We start from the raw sequence: 25,345 nt of genomic DNA on the forward strand, positions 1-25,345 counted from the left end.
GCGTGATCACTCCCCTATATGCAGCTTCCATTGATACAAGCGCTGACGTGTAGGGACATCAATTGGAAGACTATGGCTCTTTGTTTTGAGTCCGATTACTGACGTTGGCATCATCCAAAAACAACTACTCTAGAAGGTCAAGCTGACAGTATGACACAAACTTATGACTCACAGGCACTTGGGAAAGGGAATCATTCAGTTTTACACAGGAGTATTCCTTCCCCGCTTTGACCTATGGGGTGAGATTCAGGATTTGGAAGAAATAATGCAGGCTGCTTTTAGAGAATGCGAGAAACATGATCATTTTATTAATTAAAAAAACCTGTTGGCTATATTCAGTGCCACTGCCAGTCTACACACGCAGAAATCAACCCAAGATAACTGGCTTACGAAAAATTACCAGGCACACACCTCATTTAACAGGTTCGTTCATTTGCAAGTGATCACAAAGGTTTGCTAAAAGTTAAAACCTGGTGAGTAGCATTCCAAATGAATAGGAATAAGGGATGACTCTGGGAAATCCTAGGGGTAGATGTGCTGACTCTTCTGCCAGCAGGAATGTCATCACAATGGCCAGAAACACAGGGCTTGAACGGGAGTCCTTTCAAACCAGTCTTCACGGCAGCTGTGGCATCACTCACACAGGAAGAGAAAATGGGAGGTCTGATGCTCAGGCTCTTAAGGATGTTGTCATAATTGCTAACATAATACTAATTATGACTTTAAACTAGGGATACAATTTCCCCTTCTGGAATCTTACAAAAGAAATGTGGGGATTTTTTTTGTTTGGGTAATTAGCCATTGCAATTCACTATAGCTAGACTCAATAAGGTACATCAACTCCAGTTTTATGGTTCTTATGATGTAAAACATCTTCCCCCTTTATTTGTCATTTATTTCAAAGGATGCCATTGTAATAGAGGATCTAGACAGATGCCCAGTGGTTATATATCACAAGGCTATTGTCCTAATCTCTGTTTTCCAGAACAAAGACTTAAAGATCTGCTGGGCCAAATTAATACCTCCTATGAGATCAGGAAAAAATACACACACCCTCACACATTTTTCTGTTTGTTCAACTGCAGAATTAGTTAGAAGTATCCTCACTCCCATCTGGCACTCCAAGCAAGCTGTCCTCTTGTTCTAAATGGATAAAGACATTTCTCCATTTGCTGTCCTCGAAGGTGACATGCAAATTAAAAAATTGGGCTTATGCTTTTATTGTTTTGATGAAGACTTGAAAGGTAGGTTTTGAAGAGAATTGTACCTGTTTTGACAACAATAAACCTTGCTCGTCTGCCTCAGAAAACTCTGAGGACTGGAGAACTAGCAAAATGACACTATAAGGCTAGAGAGGGGAATGTGAGAGGGGATTGTAGTCAGAAGGACTAAAGCTTTGTTTGTATAACATATTTAACGTCAATGACAAATCAGCATTTTGGATAAAGGATGGGCTTGTGAAAACATTTAGCACATCTCCACTCCTTCAATTAAAGGGCTTGGTCTAACATGTTTATTGTCAGGTCATTCAGCAAGTCCTCCAGAGAGACTAGACTTGATGTTCCTGATATTTCTAAGGTTAAAAAAAGCAAAAATTAAAAACCCAAATCGACAAAACATGAAAGGGCACAAGCCCAAGTTAAAAACTAAAACAACGGAAAGGCTCCAGCCTTCTATCCCAGAGGGCTGCATTTCAGCAGTGGGTGACAATCTCTGTATTTATATGGTTTATTCTGTAAAGATTGTAAAAGGCTAAATGATTATTGCAAAAGTAATTAAATATCAAGAACTAGGTTTACCCTAAACCTGCTATGCAAACTAGATACAATCACCTTAGGTTTGAATAGGGACTGGGAATGGCTGAGCCATTACAAACATTGAATCTATCTCCCCTTGTAAGTATTCTCACACTTCTTATCAAACTGTCTGTACTGGGCTATCTTGATTATCACTTCAAAAAGGTTTTTTTTCCTTACTTAATTGGCCTCTCAGAGTTGGTAAGACAACTCCTACCTTTTCATGCTCTCTTTAGGTGTATATATGTCTACTCAATATATATTCCATTCCATGCATCTGAAGAAGTGGGCTGTAGCCCACGAAAGCTTATGCTCAAATAAATTTGTTAGTCTCTAAGGGCTGGTCTGCACTATGGGGGAAAATCGATCTCAGATATGCAACTTCAGCTACGTGAATAACGTAGCTGAAGTCAAAGTATCTAAGATCGAATTACTCACCGTCCCCACGGTGCGGGATCGATGTCCATGGCTCCCCCTGTCGACTCCGCAACTCCGTTCGGGTTGGTGGAGTTCCGGAATCGATATAAGCACGTTCGGGGATCGATATATAGATGAGATGCGATATATCGATCCCCGAGCAATCGATTGCTACCCGCCGATACGGCGGGTAGTGAAGACGTAGCCTAAGGTGCCACAAGTACTCCTGTTCTTTTTGTGGATACAGACTAACACGGCTGCTACTCTGAAACCTAAACCTGTAAATACTGCTTAGTGCTAGGGGGCACAGGCCATGTCTACATCTAAAATTTTGCAGCGCTGGTTGTTACAGCTGTATTAGTACAGCTGTATAGGGCCAGCGCTGCAGAGTGGCCACACTTACAGCAACCAGCGCTGCAAGTGGTGTTAGATGTGGCCACACTGCAGCGCTGTTGGGCGGCTTCAAGGGGGGTTCGGGGAACGCGAGAGCAAACCGGGAAAGGAGACCAGCTTCGCCGCGGTTTGCTCTCGCGTTCCCCGAACCCCCCTGCAAACCGCAGGGAAGGAGACCAGCTTGCTCGGGGTTCGGGGAACGCGAGAGCAAACCGGGAAAGGAGACCAGCTTCGCCGCGGTTTGCTCTCGCGTTCCCCGAACCCCCCTGCAAACCGCAGGGAAGGAGACCTGCTTGCTCGGGGTTCCGGGAACGAGAGAGCAAACCGGGAAAGGAGACCAGCTTCGCCGCGGTTTGCTCTCGCGTTCCCGAACCCCCCTGCAAACCGCAGGGAAGGAGACCTGCTTGCTCGGGGTTCCGGGAACGAGAGAGCAAACCGGGAAAGGAGACCAGCTTTGCCGCGGTTTGCTCTCGCGTTCCCGAACCCCCTGCAAACCGCAGGGAAGGAGACCTGCTTGCTCGGGGTTCCGGGAACGCGAGAGCAAGCTGGGGAAGGAGACCAGCTTGATTACCAGAGGCTTCCTCCTTCCACGGAGGTCAAGAAAAGCGCTGGTAAGTGTTTACATTGGATTACCAGCGCTGGATCACCAGCGCTGGATCCTCTACACCCGAGACAAAACGGGAGTACGGCCAGCGCTGCAAACAGGGAGTTGCAGCGCTGGTGATGCCCTGCAGATGTGTACACCTTCAAAGTTGCAGCGCTGTAACTCCCTCACCAGCGCTGCAACTTTCTGATGTAGACAAGCCCACAGTCAATTTCACTCTTTCATTAGTCCCAGTAGTTATCTAAATGCAAAGCTCTTAGTGGTTTTGCATTCATTTAAGCTGCCGGAATCCCCAGGGTATCTCAGCCGCCTGTGCTAACTTGGAATGCAGGCGACTCCACTCTCCCCTACCTCAGGCTAAACAGACAAGCTGAGAGCCTCTGAACTCTTCACCTGCGTCTCCGCTGTAGTTTGGTTTTCCCTGCTCAGTAACCACAGCACCTGACTTCACTTACTCAAAGGGAAGCTGGGTAAATTAATGGCTATATCACTAGACTAGGCATCAGGAGACTTGGCTTCTGTTCCGGGCTCTGCCACTGGTTTGCTGGGAACTTGGGGAAAGTCAGTTCTCCTCCCTGTATCTCAGTTTCCCTCTTTAGTGAAACAGTTGGAGGTCCACCGCTGAAAAGCACTGTATAACAGTTAGGTAGCATTTGATATTATTAAAGCTCCTCCTGGCTAAAGCCAGTGAACTGCAGAACTTCTGCAGTACTGAATCATTTCCCAGAAATGGAGCAAACTCCTCTCCCAGCCAAGGAATCAGCAATTGATGCCACTTCCCTTAGAAGCATGCAATCTAGATAGAATCCACTTCATTAGTAAGAGAGAGCTCCAAGGGGCACCATTTCAAAAGGTGCCCCAGTGATGTGTAGAACAATCTATGGGCACAATTATTTCTGACTTGGTCCATCAGAGCCAGAATCACAGTCGGGAGCATACATGGAGCCCTCTGCCATTCCATATTAAGTAGCAACAAGGTTAGGATCAATATTGCTATTGACCGATGTTAGTGGTTGGATTCTCTGGATTGTGCAAATAGCTTTGTGTTCCTCAGAATTCCCAGCTCCTGAAAAGTTGCAACATTGAGGTTTTGGGGTGTGGGAGAGGTGTGGTGTGGTGCGGAGGGCAGGGGAAATGCTTGAAATAGATCTCGGATGACAGACTCTGAAGATCTGGACACCATACGAAAAGGGCTCTTACCACTTTTATCTTGCCAAAAACCAGACACTCAAACAAAACGCAGAATCTTCAGAGAATTAGTACAGGCAAGTCTTATCTTACGCAGGGGTTCCGTTCTGCGGTTAGCCTGTAAAGTGAAAACCATGTATAATCAAAATTACATCCCCAAACCCTTGAAATCCTGCCCGCAGCTCCAGCGGCTGGGCCGGGGAGGCATTTAAAGGCCTCCTCTGGGCTTCGACTGTAGCAGGGAACCCTGGTGGAGCCCTTTAAATGCCGGCCCCGGCCTGGCTGCCAAAGCTGCGGGCGGGATTTAAAGGGCTCCACCAGGCTTCCTGCCGCAGTGGGGAGCCCGGAGGTGCCCTTTAAATCCCACCGCAGCTTTGGCAGCTGGGCTGGGGATGGCATTTAAAGGGCCCTTTTGTTCGCCCCAGGGGCTACCAGCCACCTCTGCAGCTGGGAGCCCCCTGGGTGATTTAAAGGTCCTGGGACTCCCAGCCACAGCTGGTGCCCCAGGACCTTTAAATCTTGAGGCCACGCCTCTTCTGCTTGAGGCCACGCCCCTCGGACTCCGGCCGTACAGTGTAAAGCTGAAATCACGCATGTTAAATGCGTGTAAGTTGCGACAGACCTGTAATCTGTCTCCTGCCATATGGGTATTTTAGCACATTTATTTAGGCAAACCAGAGAATGGGCTGGGCTTAGTAAGCAGGAAAATAAGGCTACTAGATTTGTTCTCTTATAAGAATCTTTGCTGGTTTTCTCCCCTTCTTATTTCCTCCTCTTCCCCCCACTGAAGCCTGCAAGTATTGTCAGGAATTTGTCTTATTTTCTTGTTTACTTCCAGCCTATTGATGATACAGGCTTGATGAGATTTATGGCCTCTCTGTAGTTTAAGGAATTCTATTTACCTCTATTCTACAGAGAGGTCAGAAACCCAAGATAAGTTACTCAGAGTGTACTGTTATATCTACATTTTCCTTTACAGTCATGACTTCCATGAATTCATGTCAAGGGCTGGTGCAAAAACTGAATATTGACCAATGTAACTAAAATCACTACAGTCCCCTAGTGTGGGTGCAGTTACTAGTATAAGATTGTTTATAGAAGAGTATAAAACTGTTTCCCTTCAAACCAGCTTAGGGGGTCTTGTTTACATGAGAAAGTTGCACTAGTTTAACTATATTAAGCCCTCTCTCGTGGGTTGGCCTGGGCATTAATTTCCCAGTGCCTCTAACCTTACCATATTTATCAAATCCATATTAATACATTCTGGGCTTTAAAAGAGACATCAGCAGCCTTAGCATCCTTCTGTCTGAAATGTGTCTGAGACGAGGTAGGTAAGGTAATATCTTTTATTGGCCCAACAAGATTACCTCTTATCTTCTCTCTCTCATGTCCTGGGACCAACATGTCTACAACAACACTGCAGACAACTCTGACATGTTTCACATACAAGTGCCACATGACACTTGCAGAAGAATTCAGCATGTTGGGTGCTGAGCTCTTTTGAAAAGCTGCCTGTCAACTTTCCGTTCCGTTGCAACAAAGGGTAGATTTTCAAAAAGACTCAACATTGGCCTGACTCTGCTGAGCTCAGAAATCAGTTTTGCCATGAATTCTAGTGGGAGCAGAGTCAAACTAATGCAGAGCATTTTTGAAAATCCCATCCAATTTGTCTGCTTCCTTTTGTGTGTATGACAGCACTTTGTGTATAGTCAGTTTCAAGACGTCTTTGTATGTAGATCTGCTGGGCCAAATTAATACTTCCTATGAGATCAGGAATAAATATGGTGCGTGTGTTCCCCCTATGACTTAGGTCATTGTCTACACTGCAGCTGGAAGTGAGCCTCTCAGTAGACAGATGGGCACTAGTGGGGTTTGAGCTAGTGTAACACTGACAGACCCCGGTCATCGGTGGGCAGGATTGAACTGGGGCCCTCTGGACCTTAGGGCATGAGCCTCTACCGCATGAACTAAAAGCCGCTTGGCACTTAGTGAAAGCTGTCGAGCAAACTCATTTAACTCTCTCTCTAAGTGGTCTTGGTGCCACTAGATGGGACAGAACACCACACCCAGAAGGTGTGTGGGTTACACTAGCACACTCAAAATGGCAGTGTGCATGTTGAGCTTCTGCCAGACTCACGCTCGCCACCCACACTCAGAGCCAGGGGCTTGAGAGCCCATGCTGCTGCCTAAACTGCAATAGCCACTCAGTTAAGATCGCATGCAAGCTTAAGTCCTGCTAGCGTGCATCTGTCTACCTGTGCTGGGAGGCTTGCTGACTGCTGCAGTGTAGACAGGTCCTGATCTCACAAACATTTACACGTGCAAGTTTTAGCATGCAAGTATTCCTATCGACTTTCAGTGAGGCTCCATAGCAGGGCAGAAGTCTGTTTGCCTCTGTGTAACCCCGGGAGAGTGTGTTACAGGTCCCCAAATCTGCTGATCCACAGAGGATGTGAGTACAGCTGGGTGACTTTTTTTTTCCAGCAACTAATACATTAAATGAAAAATGCAGTTTTGTGGCAACCCCATACTCTTTGCAAATTCAGATCAAACTCAGCAAATAGTTTCAACAGAAGCAACATCTGGGAATGACCGTTTGCTTAGAAACAAAACTGAAACATCCAGTTTTGATATGAAATGAACCTAATCTTTTTTTCCCCCCATGATTTTTTGGTTCCACAACCAAGCCAAAAATCACTTATCTGTTCAGCTCCAATTAGGAATCTTTAGCTCTGAAAGTCCCCAAGTCATTTCCTGATGTGTCAGTCAAAATAGCAGCTGTCACATATCCACATCTCACTGCAGAATTGGAGCTTGTGGGTAAAGTCCTATTTTCAAAAGCGACTCAGGCACTTAGGAGAGCAAGTCCCTATGATTTGGGCTCCTAAATCACCTCTGAAAATAGAATTTAAGCGCTTTTAAAAATTTTCCCCTATGTGACTAAGGCATCTAAGTCACTTTCTCTCGTTAATGAGGATTTTTCAAAAAGCACTGGGGAGAAAAATTACCAAAAAAAAATCATTAAACCTACTAGGGGACACAGGAAAGCGTAGTAGCTGAAATTTCTTCTACTTCCCTTTGAAACTAGGTTTCAAGTTGGTTTAAATGTAAACAATTCCCTCTCTTGCTATCACAGCCAGAGAAATTAGCATCTTGAGAATCTAGGACTGCATTTCAATACAGTCTTCCAAGGGCCAAATTGTGCTCTCAGACCTGAACACAAATCCATGGACATTAGTGGGAGTGGCACATTTATATCGGTGAGCTTAATCTGGCCCCAGGATATTAGACAACTGGCTAGCTGTTTAAAAACTGGTTTCTGTAATTAATTTACTTTGTGTGCCTGCCAAAACTCTCATTACTATATATAAATAAATATCAGTGCATGTGTAGAAGGTAAATTATTATTCATTGTATTTTTCCTCACACAGCTTCCTTAGTGTATCTGCATGACATTCCTTCAGTACTGTAGTTAGAAACATTGTCTAAACTTATTAAAAGATGCAAACAAAGAGAATGGGAGAAGGATACAGGCAACTTCTACTGTGGACACAGAGTTCTAACAGTACTTTGTACTTACACAGCATCTTCCTTGCCAGGATGGCTCAACCTGTTGTAGAAATACTTAGCTCTGCGAAGCAGCTATTATCCCTGTTTTACCTATGAGGAAAGTGAAGCACTGAAATTAAGGGGCAGATTTTCAAAAGAGCTCAACTCCCCATTGGTCAATTACATGAAGAGGCCAGACTTTCAAAAGAGCTGAGCTCTTGATTGAGAATCCCAGAGGAGCTGCTGGGTGATGAGTATTTCTTAACATCTGACCATAAAATGTGTGCCCCATTTCTCCATAGGCACACTGGAAACAGAACCAGATGTGACTTTCAGTCATATGCTTTAATAACAGCCCTCTCTGCAACAGCACCCAGGAGAAGCCTCTATACAAATGTTAAGAAGATAGTTCACTCTGGAGTTGAAAACATCATCCAATTAAACGTCCTCATAGCCATTGCAGGGGATGAAGGGATCACTTCCTAGGTATATGGTGAGATTCCACAAGGTAGGAGATGTTCTAGGGTGAGGTGGGCTCTCCAAGTAGAGTGATTCCAGGATGGGAATTACCTTTGCACCTTCAAAAGGGGGCTAAAACATCAGGGGGTAGGTTCAAAGTGTTGCTGTATGTCCAGCAGTATGCAGCAATACTGTAACTGCCCATTGTGGTTAAAATCTGGCAGAATCCAGGCACCAGATGTGTTTCCAATGTTATTGGGCTGGGATGCGTCAGAGCAGGACTAGTCTGGATTTTTGCAGTGAAGTAGGAGGAACTGTTTTCTCCCTAGCATGATTTGGGAGTTGGGACCCAAACTGCTAAAATCCATCTGGAGCCCCATGTTGGATCCCTGTTTATGCAGCACTTTTCACTGGAATTTTTGGTGCTGGAGGAGCAGCTCCAGGTGTACTCCAGCACATGGAATTTAGGAAGTGAATACCAAAAATAGGATGGATCTAGGAAGACAGAACTGGGTTTGTGTGGTGCTGCTGCAGTGGGATCCTGGGGGCTGATGATTTTTCAGTGACCCAGGAGTTTAAGCTTTAAAATTTGGGAGCTTGGGGCCAAAATCTGACCGGATCCACCAGACTCCAGGGACCCGATCCAGGATTCATGCTGCGGGGGCTGGGGTTTTGTGATGTAGTGGGAGCAGTTAGGTCCGGTGTCTTATTTCAACGGGATAAAATCTAGCAGGTCCCAGGGAGATCCAGGGTTTAGCGTTTGCCTGCAGTGGATTCCCTACTCCTGTCACGAGCCCTTCAGCAGGGACAGGCTCGAGGGGGGAGCAGGAGAGTGGGGCACGGGGAGAGAAGGCACCGACCCCACTAGTGGGGGGGGGGGGGAGGTCAGCTGGAAAGCACAAGGAGCGCTGGGGTGACTTACTCTGTCCTGCCGTCCCAGACTGGCTTGCGTGGCTCTGGCCCGCGCTCCTGCCGCAGGTGACTCAGCTCCGCTGCTGCTGCTGGAGGAGCTCGGTGCCGCGGCTATATAGCGAGCAGCCCACGGGGGGCGGAGGGAGGACCGGGCCCCGGGGAACTCCGCCCGCGGTTGGGCCCGACAGGGGGCTGCGGGAAGGGGGAGCCCGGAATTCCCCCGCGCCGCGGAGGGGAGCGGGGGCTGGCGGAGCAGAGGCCAGGAGGTGGGGCTACAGCACAGCTGCTGCCCCCATGGCAGGAGCAGGGCTGGGCTCCGACGGCTGCCCACAGCGCTCATCCTCAGTGGCAGGCACCGGAGCATAATACCCAGGGGGGGACCTGGCAAAACTGATCGGGCATTAGTCCCCGTGACGTCACAGTCGCGGATTGTCCAAAGTGGAATTCTGATTGACCGGCTGGGAAATTGATTGTGATGTCATAGGCACAAGGCTGTCATGGCTCGGTGTACATTCCGACTCAAGACACAGTGGAAGATGGCCCAGCCCATGTTGGCAGGCCCCTTCATCCCTGCCTTGCTAGGTACCCGCTAGGAGCATGTCCTTGATCTGCTATATCCCTTCGGAAAGAGTCCATCTCCTCCCAGCATTGGCCTCCCTTTCTCCATGGCTCCCTCCCCAAGTACTTACACAGTAACTTAAAAGAAAAGAACCTGCTCCCCCGCAAAAGGAAATTCATGGTCCACACTCACAGGCTGGTCTCATGCCCTTCTGTGCTTTCTCTTGGGAAATGCTGATTCCGCTCAATCACCAGGGTTCACAGTTGCTGAGTCAATGGTTCCCGGTGCCCCCAGCTGCCTGCCATTGCCACCAAGGTAGCCAGTGGAAAATTTTCAAAATATTCAATGGCATTTTTTGTTCATCCTGTTCCATGTAAAATATCACATTAAAGGTTTCAGAAATAAGAAATGTTCCCTGGGATGAAAATCCCTGCTGCACCAGTCTAAAACTAACCCATCTATGTAGGAAACAATGATTTGGGGTCATCCCCAGCTCCTGTGTAAATGACTCTCCACTGCCTCAGCCTCAGGATTCTGCATTGTTGGGATAAATAAGCTTCAATAAGTGGCACCAAATTTTTACAGAAGAACATAAGAATGAGTCAGACCAATGATCCATCTAGCCCACTACCCTGTCACCCAACAGCGGCCAATGCCAGATGCTTCAGAGGGAATGAACAGAACTGGGCAATTATCAAGAGATCCATCCCCTATTGTCTAGTTCCAGTTTCTGGCAATCGGAAGCTAGGGATACCTAGAACATGGGGTTGCATCCCTGATCATCTTAGCTAATAGTCATTCATGGACCTATCCTCCAGATATAGGTGGGCACGTACCTTGTGTGGAATTTAGGTTACTTTAGGACTCAAGGAGTTTCAGCTGAGAGGTGGCTGAAGGTATATTAAGCCCCATAGAAGCAACAAGCAGGGAAAGGCAGATGGGTGCTCAAGGGGATTAATAAGATACATTTGTTGCTTTTCTAAGCACCAACCCAGTTGGGGACTTTTTGAAGTAGGGAAGACCTGGAGACCCAATGCTCTGTCCTTTGGCCTTGCTTGATCCTCTGGCTCTGCCAGATGGGGTCTCCTGCTGTTTCACACCTCTGTCTGTCCTGTTCTACATGCAAGCAGCAAGACATGGAGGGATGGGGAATGGGCTATGACAGTTATTGTTGCCAGTTCCGTGCCCATTCCCTCCATCCCACTTTGCTCAGAGGAAGCTGTGAGGGGATGGGAGGCAGGCAGCACTGCTTTTGGTCTGAGTACCGTGGCAGGCCACCAGAAAGGGTTAATGTGCTGTGCCCTGCATAGTATCTCAGTTCAAGTCAGATTTGTTATTCATATAGCACTGGAGATGCATCTGGAGCTTTGCAGAATGTGTAAGATGATGATAGTGTCCCTGCCCCCAAAAGCTTAGTCCAACTCTGATGCAAAGGCCAGGCAGTTCTGACATGTGGGCACGCCTGGGGAGGAAACAGCACAGGAGGTTTGTGGAAGAAGTGAAGAAAAGCCTGAGTATTTTCTCCTCCTTCTACTATCTGTCTCCCATTCACTGTTCTCCGCCCAGCTGCTCCACTCATTTGAATGTCATTAGGCAGCTGCACCTGTATGCAATTTTGGGTATGTCTATGCTGCAATAAAAAACCCATGGCACAGCTGTTGGCTGATTCAGATCAGCTGACTTGGGCTCAAGGGTTTGGGCAGTGGGACCATACAAGATATTTTGGCCCAGGCTGGAGCCTAGATCAGGATTCAGCAACCTTTGGCACGCAGCCCATCAAGGAAATCTTCTAGTGGGCCGGGATGGTTTGTTTACCTGCTGCGTCCATAGGTTTGGCCGATCACAGCTCCCACTGGCCACAGTTCACCGTTCCTGGCCAATGGGGGCTGTGGGAAGGAGCAGCCAGCACATCCCTCAGCCCGTGCCGCTTTCTGCAGCCCCCGTTGGCCTGGAATGGCAAACCATGGCCAATGGGAGCTGCGATCGGCTGAACCTGCAGACACTGCAGGTAAACAAACCGTCCTGGCCCGCCAGGGGCTTTCCCTGATGGCCTGTGAACCAAAGGTTGCTGAACCCTGGTCTAGACCCACCCGCCTTGCAAGGTCTCAGAGCCTGGGCTCTGAGTCTGAACGTCTACATTGCAATTTATAGCTTTGCAGGCTGAGTTCAACAAGCCGATGTCAGCTGACCTGGGCCAGACGTGGATGTTACAGTGCAGACACTAAGGCTGCCGTTTTGAAAGTTAAATTGCAGAGAGGCTGCTGCTTACAACTGATGAACTTGGATGTGGAGTGAGCACTCAAATATGCCATTTCTGCCAGTTTGCCACTTGCCACTCTCCAGTGCCAAGGGCCTACCTCTTGGATAATGCTTTCCAAGCAGCATGCAGGGGCATACGTACAAGATTAGAGGTGGATCTCCACGTGGGTCTAGGGCAGATAATGGGGTTGAAAGCGCTGGCTCAAGAATGTGAAGCAGCCTCTCGACTCATTCCAGACCCAAACTTGTGTTGAACCTTTTTTTAAAGCTTTGTTGTATTCAGAGAGAGTTCTCATCTCCTTCGCCAGCATCACAATATAAGGAGACGGGACAGCTACTGCCACAGTTTTTCTGTTCCGAGCCAAGAGCAAAGGTTCTAGATCAGAGGTTCTCAAACTGGAGGTCAGGACCCCTCAGGGTTTGCAAGGTTATTACATGAGGGGAAGGTCGTGAGCTGCCAGCCTGCACCCCAAACCCTGCTTTGCCTCTAGCATTTATAATGGTGTTAAATATATAAAAAAGTGTTTTTAATGTATAAGGGAGGGGGGCTGCGCTCAGAGGCTTGCTGTGTGAAAGGGGTCACCAGTACAAAAGTTTGAGAACTAATGTTCTAGATGCTAAAATGATAGATGCTGCAGAAGAACTGAAGAGAGGGAGCGCCTGATCCTCAGTTGGTGCAAATAGGCATAGGCATACATGCAGTGGTACCCTTCATTGTTTCATGAGCAAATGAATGAAAGGATCTAACTTATCTTAGTTTAGGGGATCTGTCTGTTAGTCTGATCCTCAGCTGGTCTAAAATCAATATAGTTCAATTGATTTCAACAGAGTGGCACCTATTTACACCAGCTGAGGATTTATCTGAGAGAGTTTCTGGAAATCTGAAAGAGAACTTCTTCCAATGAGATTTCCTGCCTCATTTTGCAAGCTCAAGAGGGTTCAGAGGATAAACCATTTTATAAGATTTGGATAAGCATTTTGGATCCTTCCCAAATCTGAACAGCAAACTTTAAGGTTCACTGATCACTTCTGCACACCGAGAGCCAGTCCTGATATCTACATTCTAATGGCCAAGATCATACAAGTGTGATATGTCCTGTAATGAATGCATGCATAGACTCATAGACTCATAGACTCTAGGACTGGAAGGGACCTCGAGAGGTCATCGAGTCCAGTCCCCTGCCCTCATGGCAGGACCAAATACTGTCTAGACCATCCCTAATAGACATTTATCTAACCTACTCTTAAATATCTCCAGAGATGGAGATTCCACATGATTGACTGATTTTTGCATTTTGTGCAACAGAATGAATAATCACTTCCCCTTCAAAAATAAGGGAAATGCAAGATAACTTTGCTATATGTATAAGCAACCATCTTTTTTATACCCATTGTGGTGTAGGCAGGAAACTGGTACAATTACTGTGTGATATGATCAGGTTTGTTATGAAGTTCCTCTTGTGACATTCCAAAGTCAACAAGCTAATTATAGAAGAATAAGTGCTTTCTTATTTGAATACACTTATTCATTGGGATGTGTCTGAGATTTCTGGTTAAGCACGTTTAATTAGCTGGATTACTAGTGATCGGTAACTTTATTTCCCCACTGGGGTTTTCCAAGAGCTGAGCTAATTTAAATCCTGTATGAATCCAGCTGCTCATGAACAAATTCTAGAATGCCAATACATGTACAATCAGGTTGTTTTTTGATTACAGACTAAAACCATGTGCTAACACATAGCTAGCCATGGTCCCTGTTTCAGATATCTTAGAATCTGATTTGGAAACACACTCACTTTCTGAGTCTTAAATAACTAGAGGAGTTTAACTGTGTAAAAACAACCTAAGTGCAGCCCTGTAGTTGAGTCTATGGAATAGTTCCCAAAGCAGGTTGAACTGGAAAAACTACAGTATACTAAACCAGCTTTTCCACAGAGGGTATAGGAAGCTGAGTTAATGCAGTAGGCTTTTTCCTTTGGATACATGGATTGATCTTATATGTTACAAACAGAAAAAAGTCTGGAATCAATTTAGCCCACACAGGAATTTGCCCATATGACCAAACAATCAAACAGTTGCTCTATTCTGCTCAGAAGAGGTAACTAGGTCACTTAGTGAGTTCACAGAAACTTAGCAAGACACCCGTTTCCTTACAAGCTTTTGAATGTCAGCTCACATCCACCATAATCTCTTCACTGCCCAGAGGACAGCCATACAGTCCCTGAAATCTAGCCACCAGATAGAGATTAAAGCAGCAGACAAAGGGGGCACCATTGTAGTCCTCAACTGTGATGACTCTGTTAACAAGGCTAACCACCAACTCTCTGATGCCACCAACTATCAAGAACTCGAAGAAGACCCTGCACCACAATTTACCCAGGAACTTAAGGATATCATCAATTCCTTCTCCTAACAACTCCAAGATAAATTCTACAAACTTCATGAACCCATCCTAGGGACCTTCTACACACTTCCCAAGATACACAAACAAGGGAACCCAGGCAGAACCATCATATATGGCCATGGCACTGAAGGAATATCGGAACTCATAGAAACCACCCTCAAACCACTCACCACACAAAGGGCCAGCTTCCTCCAGGATACAACCGACTTCCTCCACAAACCCTGCAACATTAACAACCTCTCTCAGAATACCGTTCTTGTCACCATGGATGTCACCTCCTTATACACCAACATCCATCACACTGACGGCATCACTGCCTGCCTCAAATACTTACAAGACAATGGACAACCCTCAGCTATTCACCCCAAACACATCGCCAAACTCATCCATTTTATCCTCCCCATAACAATTTTACATTCAACAACAAACACTTTGTCCAAACCATGGGAACAGCCCTGTGTACTAGGATGGTTCTCCAATATGCCATCCTCTTCAAGGGCCATTGTGAAAGGCTCCTGTGGGCCTGTTCCATGGACTCCTCTGTGCCTGTTCCATGCTAACGAGATGCACCTGCAAGGTTTGTTCAGCCTGAAGAGGGAGAAGCTTAAAAGAGGGAAACTTACCACAGGAAGGGATGATGAACAAGAAGAAGGCTGCTCCACCCAGAGACTGCTGGTAACAGAGATAGTCCAGCCAAGGAGGAGACAGCTGCGAGACACACTGCTCCTGAATCTGCCCTGACTGACAACAAAGCAATATGTCCCAGGAAGAGGGGTAGAACGTAAACCCTGTGAAGGGGCAATGGACTCTGAGAGACTGAGCCCATAGAGTTGAATCTCTAAGGGCTGCCTGAGAGACTGGTCCTCGTGCCAGCCAGATCCTCCCCTCTTGCAAGGGGAAGAGATCAGGAGGACCTACCCTCTGAATATGGGTGGCTTCCCTGACAGAGCTCCTGCAAGCGCTGCCAACCAGAGGAGAAGAGAGGGTAAACAACAGACGGACTGGATATATGGGGTCCAGGGAGCCCCCCCACAGATGCCTTGAAGAAGAATTTCTGAACAAATGCATCACAAAACCAATGATATACCGGAGATACATTAGTGATATTTTTATTCTCTGGACAGATGACTTAAAATCCCTCATAGATTCCTACCACAACTTCAACAACCATCACCCATCCATTAAACCCTCTCTGGAACACTCCCCCATCAGCATCAACTTTCTGGACACCATCATCAGATTTAACAATGGAATCCTACACCCAACTACATACCACAGCAGAGCTCAATTGTGTCCCCTTCCAAACACCTCCATTTCCCCCACCTCCCCAAAAAATCTGTTGATGGGAGTGTCTGAGCTGGATACTTTGATTGAGACACGTGGCCAATATCTAGTGTGCCCCGCGTTGTTCGTAGATGCTGAGCTGGTCATTGCTTCAGAGATCCTAAGAGAAAAGAATGGAGTATATTGGCTAGGGTGGGCTGGGAGCAGCCAAGAGCAACCGAATATGGAGGGCCCTGGTGAATTTATTGAGATAGGTGTGCCAAGAGACTTTGTGGCCATATTTTTGTGTCTTTGGGCCAGAAATATAGGCATGTATGGGGTGTAGTGTTAGCTGAGGGTTTTTCAATTTCAGTAAGTCTGATTGATAGAACCCAGACTGTGAGGGAAAACACCTGATCAGCCAGTAGTACCTGTGTGTAAAGGGGGTACCTTCTTCGGGAGGGAGTGGTAGTGCCTGCAGGATGAGGCTGGGAAGTTTGAGCCAAAAGGAAGCGGCAATGTCAAGTGTCTGAAAGAAAGCAGCTGGTAGCTCAAAGGGATCTTCGTGAGATGGGTGAATGAGGGAATGTTATCTCTTTCTTTAAGAGGTGGGGGTGATGGAACCAGTTATTGAAACTGCTTTGCATTTTATTCAAAATGAGTCAGAGCACAGAGCTAGCAGTATTCTTCGGCAACGTAGTACCTAAATATTGACTTGCAATCAGGGTTTCTTTCCCTTTAATCCAGCGGTGCTCCATCTTTTTCAGTCAGCCCCCATCCCCAGTAATGGAATGTGCCTGTGCCCCGCCTCCCATTACTGCACAAGAAGCTTATGTCGACCTAATTATGTCAGTGTCTACACTACAGCCTTGCTCCCGCCTGTGTAAGAGCTACTTCACTGACATAATAACTCCACCTCCACGAGAGGCATAGGGCTTATGTTGGTGTAGTTAGGGCAACACAGTGTCCCAGTAGATACTGTGCTACTTATATCTATTGGCTGTCTTTCTTGTCGTTCTGCTGGAGAAATTGACAAGAAAGCTGGCTCCTGGCTCCCCAGCTGGGCTGCTGCCCGGTCTCCACTCCAAGCCAGCCTGCTAACCAGGCTCCCGACTCAGGCTGCTGCCTGGACTCCCCACTCCCCAAGAGGAGCCCCTTGGGGTCCTGGCTCCCCACTCCCAGCAGGGATGCCACCCAGGGCCTTGGATCCCCACTACCCACTGGGAGCATGGCAGCTGACTGGGGTCTGGGCACAGATTTCCCCACGAAGAGCTCAACTGCCCCCTGGGGCTCTCTGCTCCCTGGTTCCCACCAGGAATGAGATAGCTGCACCGGGCTTCTCTGCTTCCTGCTCCCTGCCATGAACAGGACAGCTGACCAGACACTGTGTGCAGATCTCTCTACCGGGAACTCAGCTGCCTTCCTGGGCTCTCGGCTCCCTGCTCCTCACTAGGAGCATGGATGAGCCCACCAGGTAGCTCTTCACCCTGAGTCCAGTCAGCTGCTGTGCTCCCAGCAGGAAGCAAGCAGCTGAGAGCCAGAGTGGGGGAAGCCAGGCTCCCAGTGGGAAGATATGCGCCTGGTGTCCAGTTGGCTGCCCCGTTCCCAGAGGGGAGCCGAGAAGCCCAGTGCGGCTGCCCTGCTCTCAGAGGGGAGCCAAGGGTGGGGGGAATCCCAGTTCCAGGTGAGGAGCCGTGCACAGAGTTGAGAGCCCTGGAGAGTCATGGAGCACTGCCCCTTTTAAGTCGATGGAAGCACTCCTGGGGAGGACGCACACTACCAACAGAAGGGAGGGCAGCGTGGACATGAGCCACTGCAGTAATTGCTGCAGTGCCTGTAAGTCGACCTGACATGGATCAAGTTAAGTTCATAGTGTAGACGTGCTGTAAGAGTGCCTTGTGAGCACCAGCTGCCAAACTTTAGTTTTGGGTTAGAGGATTAACCTGAGCCAGGGCGGTGGCTTGATGCTTCCAAGATCTTGAGCAGTTCTTTTGAGATCTTGGCTTCAAATGCTATAAATCTCTTACAATCAGCTGTTCTAGATATTTGTGCCATCTTGAGCCATATTCGTACTAAACTCTCAATGTAGGGCCCATCTGGTTTTGACCCAACCCAAAGTCAAAACCAAAAGGTGGGTTTGGGACCAGGAATTCAAATCTGACAGCAGTACTCTGAAATGTAGGTTGGAGGAAGGGTTCATTTTTGTGGCTGGTCTGACATTCTCACCCAGATACTTGTTGGAGGAAGGTCCATATTTGAGGTTTCAGTTTGGGCCCAGCTGTCACTGGTATGTTTTAAATGTACAGGGGCTAGTAATGTTGGCAGTATGGTCTAGCAGCTAGGCTACTGCCCAGCAGTCAGGGGACTTGTGTGCTAGTCCTGAGTCTGCCACTGAACTGCTTTATGACCTTGGTGGGCAAATCACTTAGCACTTTCTGCCTTGGTTTCCCCATCTATACAATGGGGACTGATATACTTTACTTTTATCAAGTGCTATGTGAGGTCTAAGTAGTATTATTGTTAAATATATTTAATGGTGAATATTAACGAATAATGTCTGAGAACACTGATTCTATGGTGACCCTTTATGCAAAAATAGATAGAGATATTCTTGTTTATTTCTATGATTCTTGTGGCTATCGTTGTGGCAGAATCAATGGAGACAGTTGTGTGAATGGTGTTAATCAGGACAGGAAATATTCTCATTTCCCCGTCTTTGCCTGAAACATTTTTTCACAGGAACTGATTTGGCTTGAGAAATCTGTGCCTGGAGATTTGCCACGAGAAAGATTAGTTTTCTCCTCTTCGCTGGTGCTAACAGGCTTTCAGGGAGCAGAAATGGGGTTAGTCAAGCTGTGGCACACCTGAATTAAAATGCAAATATGTTCCAGCATTTTCTATTCTCAGTGCTGCCTTTTCAATAGGGAGGGAGCATTGATTAGTGGTTAGTGCAGAAGACAGTCAGGAGAGTTGAATTCTATCCTTGGCTCTTCCACTGGCTGTGTGATCTTGAGCAATCTACTTAACATCTGTGCTTCATTTTCCCTATCTGTACTGGGGTGTTGGTGGCAATAATTACCTATATCAAAGGAAGGGTATGAGGCATAATTATGCATGTTAAGTACTTTGAGGTTCTGGAATAGAAAGCTATATGAAAACACCACACTATAATTGTCTTATGACCCCACCTTCATGCCTTTAATGCTCCTTATTTATATAAACTTGCCCTTGTTAACAACTTCTGAAGGCACACACCTGTTGTGGTATTAACACAAACATGCAGCAGTTAACCCTCTACACCACCAAACGAGGTGGGGATATGCAAGCTGTATATTTTCTTCAAATACTGAAGCTACTGGTGCTATCCAGAGAAAAGAGAATCCCAGATTTCCAAATATTGCTCAGCAAAACTGCTTGTTACTCACCATTGCTCAGTATTTCAGATGTATCCTTCCTCTTTCGACTCCAGGTACCTCCTGGTTGGTGCCCTAACGTGAGTGCTTCGACTCAGGTGCTCATGCACTGAGCAATCCAACACCTTCTGAAACAGTTTCCAAGCATGGATATTTAAAATGGCTTCTGGCAGCTTGTAAGTCAAGTAGTTTTCAACAGCCTTTTGAAAAAACAAGTTTACCCTGCTACACACTGGCTACCAGCAGGCAGCACCGCTGTTACCTGAAACCCTTTGGCATCCGTTCATGAAAACAGTTTTGGAACAGTCAGTCTCTCAGTGGAAATGGGGCCATTTTTATAGCTAACCTCCCCTACGTAGATAGAAATGTTTATGTCCTTAAAAATCTGTATATATGAGGATTTCTTTCAGATTCCTTTAGTTCAGATTTGTCTTTGACCTCCCTGAAACGGTCGCTCAAATGCAGGCTGTTATGTAAGTGTCATAGTGTAGCTTCTATATTGTAGATAAGGAACTTAATTTTAGATCAGAAGGAATGAAGTGCTGATTCAGAAGGTCATCCAACCTTACCAAATCCTGTCTGGGCTACAGCTTACAATAGGGGAGTCCTGTCTGATGGTAGCAGGTTCCTGGCATACTGTATATGGGAGTATGCCCTGTTACGTGTGATCCCAAAATCTTTTGTAAAGGGGAAGGGGGGAAAGGAGGGTTTCTAAGAGTAGCGAGAGATGCTGGGCAAAGATGTTCTTAGCGATGGAAGGAAGGCTCAAGGGAGCCTCACAAGGACCACATACTATGTCAAACATTATAAACTATCCATCGTGGGCTCTGAGTCAACAACGCACTTAAGGATGTGCCTAACTCTAACCATGCCAAGTATCAGAGGGGTAGCCATGTTAGTCTGGATCTGTAAAAGCAGCAAAGAATCCTGTGGCACCTTATAGACTAACAGACGTTTAGGAGCATGAGCTTTCGGGGGTGAATACCCACTTCATCAGATGCATGCCACAATCCCAATGGGGCTACTTATAGAATTCAGTGGTTAGAATATAGTGGTTAGAATTCAATACATGCTTACATGCTTTGCTGAATCAGGACCTTAATCTGTAAACGGAAGGAGTATTACTGCCCATATGGTACATTTGCTTTCTTTTAAGTATAGAAAGCAAACAAGCAAGCAGAGACTGTCTCTGTCCCAGTTAGGTCCTCTGTGTACAGCTGTCCTGTGGCAGTAACTCGGACCACCTTAAGATTTACCATATTTTTACCTCTTTGCCCTCAGGAAGTTCAGCTGAATGGGGTTCATGTGCATCTTTCAGAACTGGAGGCACTTCTGCTGTCAGAGAGAAGATGGTAGCAGATCTTCAGCAGAAGATCATTTGTTGGGAAATAAAGTCCCTGCTTCCCACTTTAAGAACATGGCAGATCTCCTCAGAACCTTGGCATCATGAATCTTTCCTGTGCTTTCCCTATCTGTGTTTAGAAACCTGCCTCTGTTGTCAGCCATGCCCTGAAGAATGATGGGATGATATCCATCGTGGTTCATTCTTGCCTATTCTGACTGGCAAACTCTGACTGCAGTGCAGTTTGGGAACCCTATCCTCTGAAAACCAGTGAATATTTCAGGCACATCTCTTATGCTGGCCATCTGTGTGTAAATCACAAGGTTAATTGCCTCACAAACCTTCACTACCATGACCCCGACAGTAGACTTGCCAGCACCAAAGTGGTGTGCTACAGTCACAACTGGGATGTGAGTGATCTGACATAGTGGTCGGAGCAGAGCTTGGGACTCAGGCCGGGTTAGATAACAGGAGGTCAGAGTTTGCAGCAGGCCAAGGGGAAATTGGAGAGTTATGTGTCAGGCAGGGTCAGGTTACCAGGAGATCGGCAGTAAGAGCAGCTATTGCAGGGGAAGCAGTCCTAAGCAGGGAAAACAGGACAATTTCCTGTTCTTGTGCTTGATTTAAATAGAAGCTGTGAACCAATCAGGACCCCCAGTGTTCTGCCAATCAGCTCCCAGGACCAGGGTCCTCTGTCAGAGTTCAGCACTATTCTGACAACTGTTAGCAGGTCATTGGGTGGCAGGTTGGAACTTACTTGCTCTAAACAGCCCTCTAGAACAGGGTTCAAGCACCATGGTCCCTGTCAATTATGGGTCTGTAGCTGTCTGAGGTAGCTAACCCCCAGAGGGAAATAGCAGCCTGCTTCTGTACCACTAATGCATTCCTCAGCTGAGTTCTCTGGCAGCTGAGGCTTGGTGCAAGCTCCTCACATAGATCCACAAAGGCCTGTTTCCTCATGCAGAGGTTCTGGAGCCACCACGGATCATCCTAAGTTGGCAAAACAGTGTGAGCCCACCACACTGTATTAGTTCTCCTGCACCTGCAGTGATGGTAAACCCAGGGCTATTCCATTGTGTCTGTCCAGTCTGCCATGAATGAATGGTTCTCATCCCCCAGGTCCAGCTGCCTTCGACATCTCAGAAAATGCTCCTGAAATACAATCCAGTGTCTTGCCATGCTCATATTCCACTACACAAACATCGCACCTGCAAGAAAGATCAGGATCAGCTCATTCAATTGATCCATGGCTGTGACCCGTTTTGAATGGACAGAAGTGAGGCGAGACCTCATCTGGAAGAGTCACTGGCCAATGTGAAGATGGAGAAAGAGTCTCTTCTGCACAGGGGTCCAGAAAGGACAGGAATGTGCTACCAGCAACACACCACAAACCAGTTTCTAGGGAGGTTCCATCTGGCACAGAGAACTCTGGGATATGCCACCTGAAACTGCCCCAGAATTGCATATCTGGAGTAGCAGTGTGGATGCAGTACACAGGGTTCTATGCATGACCAGCACAGCAAATGTGGACTCTTGGGGTGGGTTTGCCTAGCTTGTGACCGTATGGACACAATCCACTACAGGGGCATGCACACCACTGTAGACTTACCTATAGAGAGATGTGGCCGGACGACTAAGACGCTGGATTGACCACCAAAGTCTGCAGGAGGAGGGGCTGCAATGCTGGGTCTTGCCATGGGGAGGCACTCTGGGATGATTACTCTATGTTATTGTTACTTTAGTAAGTGGCAAAAGACAATCCTTTGGAACTGGACACTTACATGTTTCGATACAAATAATTGCAATATGAATGAACTCCTAATGAAAAAGACATTACAAACGAGAAGGCAGTAGGCCAGGGAATAATGACTAATGAGGCTGAATCAGTGTCACTAGTTTGAACACTGTTAAGTACTGTGAATTCTTGGTGTGCTCTGTAATATCTTATGTGATATGTAGAATCCCCAAGAGAAAAGCTGGGCCAGGGATTATATGACAGGGTTGCCTGTAATAGCAGGGGACTGGACTTGATGACTCAGGAGGTTACTTTCAGTCCTATGCCTACCTTATGGAAATGAAGCAACCGTGAGACTTAAGTATGTGGATACAGTAATACCTACAATGTAATATTTAGTGATCAGGGTATCTTTTCACTTGAATCCTCCTGCCATGGCTGGTGGTGCTTTCCATGTTGCATTTCACCACTGTTGTGGCATATCTCATTGGAGACAGAATCAGAGACCTTCTCTGAGCTCTTAGCAAGAGTTCTGCTGCAAGATTAATAACTTCTCTTCATTGAATGCATAAGGGGACAATACCCCTCACACTGCCCCCTTCAATCCAGGAATCTTCTGAAATGGATTGCTGGCTTTCAGAAGTACAGTCGTCTCAATGTGCAGTGGGAGAGGGCGGCAGTAATCGCAGGTGGATGTGCAATTATCAGCACAATGCCATGATGTTCATTATGTGAATACACTTATAGAGGAAATATATCCAGTTTGTTTGCATCAGTTAATTAGGTTGTTGAGATTTCTAGGTTATAAAAATTAAATGAATTGTATTTATTATTGGTATTGGAGGAACCCCAATAATTGTCCAGGACCCTGTTGTGTTAAGCACTGTACAGATATATTTTTCTCTGAAGGTTTCAAAACTGCAGCCTTGGGAGAGAAAGCAAAGGATTGTTATATTTGTAAGCATTGCATCTTTATTTTCTCCAGACTTCACATTTGGCATTTATACAGGCACTCCCCTTCAGCTGTGATCTTATCACATATTCTAAGCCAAGCGGGCTTGGCTAGTACTGCATGGAAGTCTTCCAGGGAAAATCCCACTGGGGGTGTGGATTCAATAGTTGAAGTCAGTGGGTGTTATCCCAATTTTATCGAGACTGTCCTGATATTTACTTGTTTGTCCTATGTCCCGACTGAACATCGGTTGGGATGCAAATTGTCCCGATATTATGCCCTCTGGCACACAGGCAGAGGGGACTTGTGCCCCCCTCTCCACCTTGGCCCTGCCCCAACTCCGCCCCTCCCTCCCCCATTGGATTCCTCCCCAAATCCCCACCCAGGCCCTACCTCCCAGTCCCCCCCACTGCCCTATTGGCTTCCTCCCCAAATCCCTGCCCTGGCCCTGCCTCTTCCCCAAGCATGCTGCATTCCTCTTCCTCACCTCTCCCTCCCCGGCTTGCGCTAATCAGTTGTATGGCGGTGCAAGTGCTGGAGGGAGGGGGGAGAAGCAGGACGTGGCAGCCAGCTCAGGGGAGGTGGAGGCAGAGTGAAGGCAAGCTGGGGCAGGGAGGGGCGGGGTGTGGAGCTGCTGGTGGGTGCTGGGCCCCCACCAATTTTTCCTGTGCTCTGGTGGCTCTTGTTTTTTTTGGGTTTTCTTTGCTTCACTGGCATTTCACCTCTCTCATCTAGTCACCCTAGTGGGTGTCAGGGTTCCTTCTCCATTCTGAACTCTGGGGTACAGATGTGGGGATCTGCATGAAAGACCCCTAAGCTTATTTTTACCAACTTAGGTTAAAAACTTTCCCAAGGCACAAATTCCACCTTGTCCTTGAACAGTATGCTGCCACCACCAAGTGATTTAGACAAAGAATCAGGGAATGGACCACTTGGAGTCCTATTCCTCCAAATTATTCTCCCAAGCCCTACACTCCCTTTCCTGGGGAAGGCTTGAGAATAATATCCTCACCAGTTGGTAAAGGTAAACACAGACCCAAACCCTTGGATCTTAAGAACAATGAAAAAATCAATCAGGATCTTAAAAGAAGAATTTATTTAAAGATAAAAGAATCACCTTTGTAAAATAAGGATGGAAGATAACTTTACAGGGTAACAAAAGATTCAAAACAGAGGATTTCCCCTCTAGGCAAAACTTTAAAGTTACCAAAAAAATCAGGAATAAACCTTCCTCTTAGCACAGGAAAAATTCACAAGCTAAAACAAAAGATACTCTAACGCATTTCCTTGCTATTACTTACTATTTCTATAATATTAGATGTATTATTTCAGTGGGAGCTGGATTACTTGCTTGGTCTTTCCCTTCATCTCCGGAGAGAACACCCACACAGCACAAAAAAAAGCCTTTCCCCTTCCATACCGCCCCCGCAGATTTGAAAGTATCTTCTTTCCCCATTGGTCCTTCTGGTCAGGTGCAAACCAGTTTATCTGAGCTTCTTAACCCTTTACAGGTTAAGAGGGATTTTATGCTACCTTTAGCTTTATGTTTATGACAGTGGGGCTTTTACCATTGATGATTGTGGATGAGACTTAAACCTTAAGGCCCCCCTGACCTTCTGTGCGCAACAAAATTCCCATAGACCACTTCAGAGAAAGCAGTAGCTGTAATGTTCTGACCGGATAACAGTCACTTCATTCTGCCTCCCTAAATTCTCACTGATTCGTCAGTTTGTTAAAATTTTCTTCTTTTCCTGCCCTGACCCCTTGTGCAGTGTTGCTACGTTCCATCCCAGAGAGAGTCAAATTGTAATGATGGGTGAGGTGATTCACATACATGGACTCATGCTAGCACTCCTGCAAATTGTTCCAGTAACGCCAAAGGAGTACAGAGACCATTCTTAAATCATCTTTGCCTGCAATAGCATTACCACAGTATTGGTAGAATTCCCTATTGTAAACATGGGCAATACGTGCCTCTACTGTAGCATTAACAAGGGCAAAATGTGAACCATGGTAAAGATGATCATAAGACTTGCATGCATTCGTAGCTATTGGTGTAAGGAAGGGCTTGCTAGAATAGCCTTTGTTTATAAGGCTTAT

The 25,345-nt window shown here is 46.6% G+C and overlaps 1 protein-coding gene across 4 annotated transcripts in view; it reads right to left on the bottom strand.

The window, feature by feature from the left end:
* TNFAIP2 (TNF alpha induced protein 2) overlaps positions 1-19,405 on the bottom strand; it is a 40,760-nt gene extending 21,355 nt beyond the window's left edge. Inside the window, exons 1-2 of one of the 4 annotated variants that reach the window (XM_030558689.1) lie at positions 9,329-9,512; positions 4,411-4,516 (exon numbers count right to left, since the gene is read on the bottom strand). The gene's annotated coding sequence lies outside the window, so the exon portion shown is untranslated. Of the gene's footprint in view, positions 1-4,410; positions 4,517-9,328; positions 9,513-10,069; positions 10,093-19,228 lie in introns of those variants that run through there. The other 3 variants (XM_030558687.1, XM_030558691.1, XM_030558688.1) reach the window with 3 other exon arrangements.
* Positions 19,406-25,345: the final 5,940 nt, after the last annotated feature.

Source organism: Gopherus evgoodei, chromosome 4 (genome assembly GCF_007399415.2).
Source record: "Gopherus evgoodei ecotype Sinaloan lineage chromosome 4, rGopEvg1_v1.p, whole genome shotgun sequence".
Classification (NCBI taxonomy): domain Eukaryota; kingdom Metazoa; phylum Chordata; order Testudines; family Testudinidae; genus Gopherus; species Gopherus evgoodei.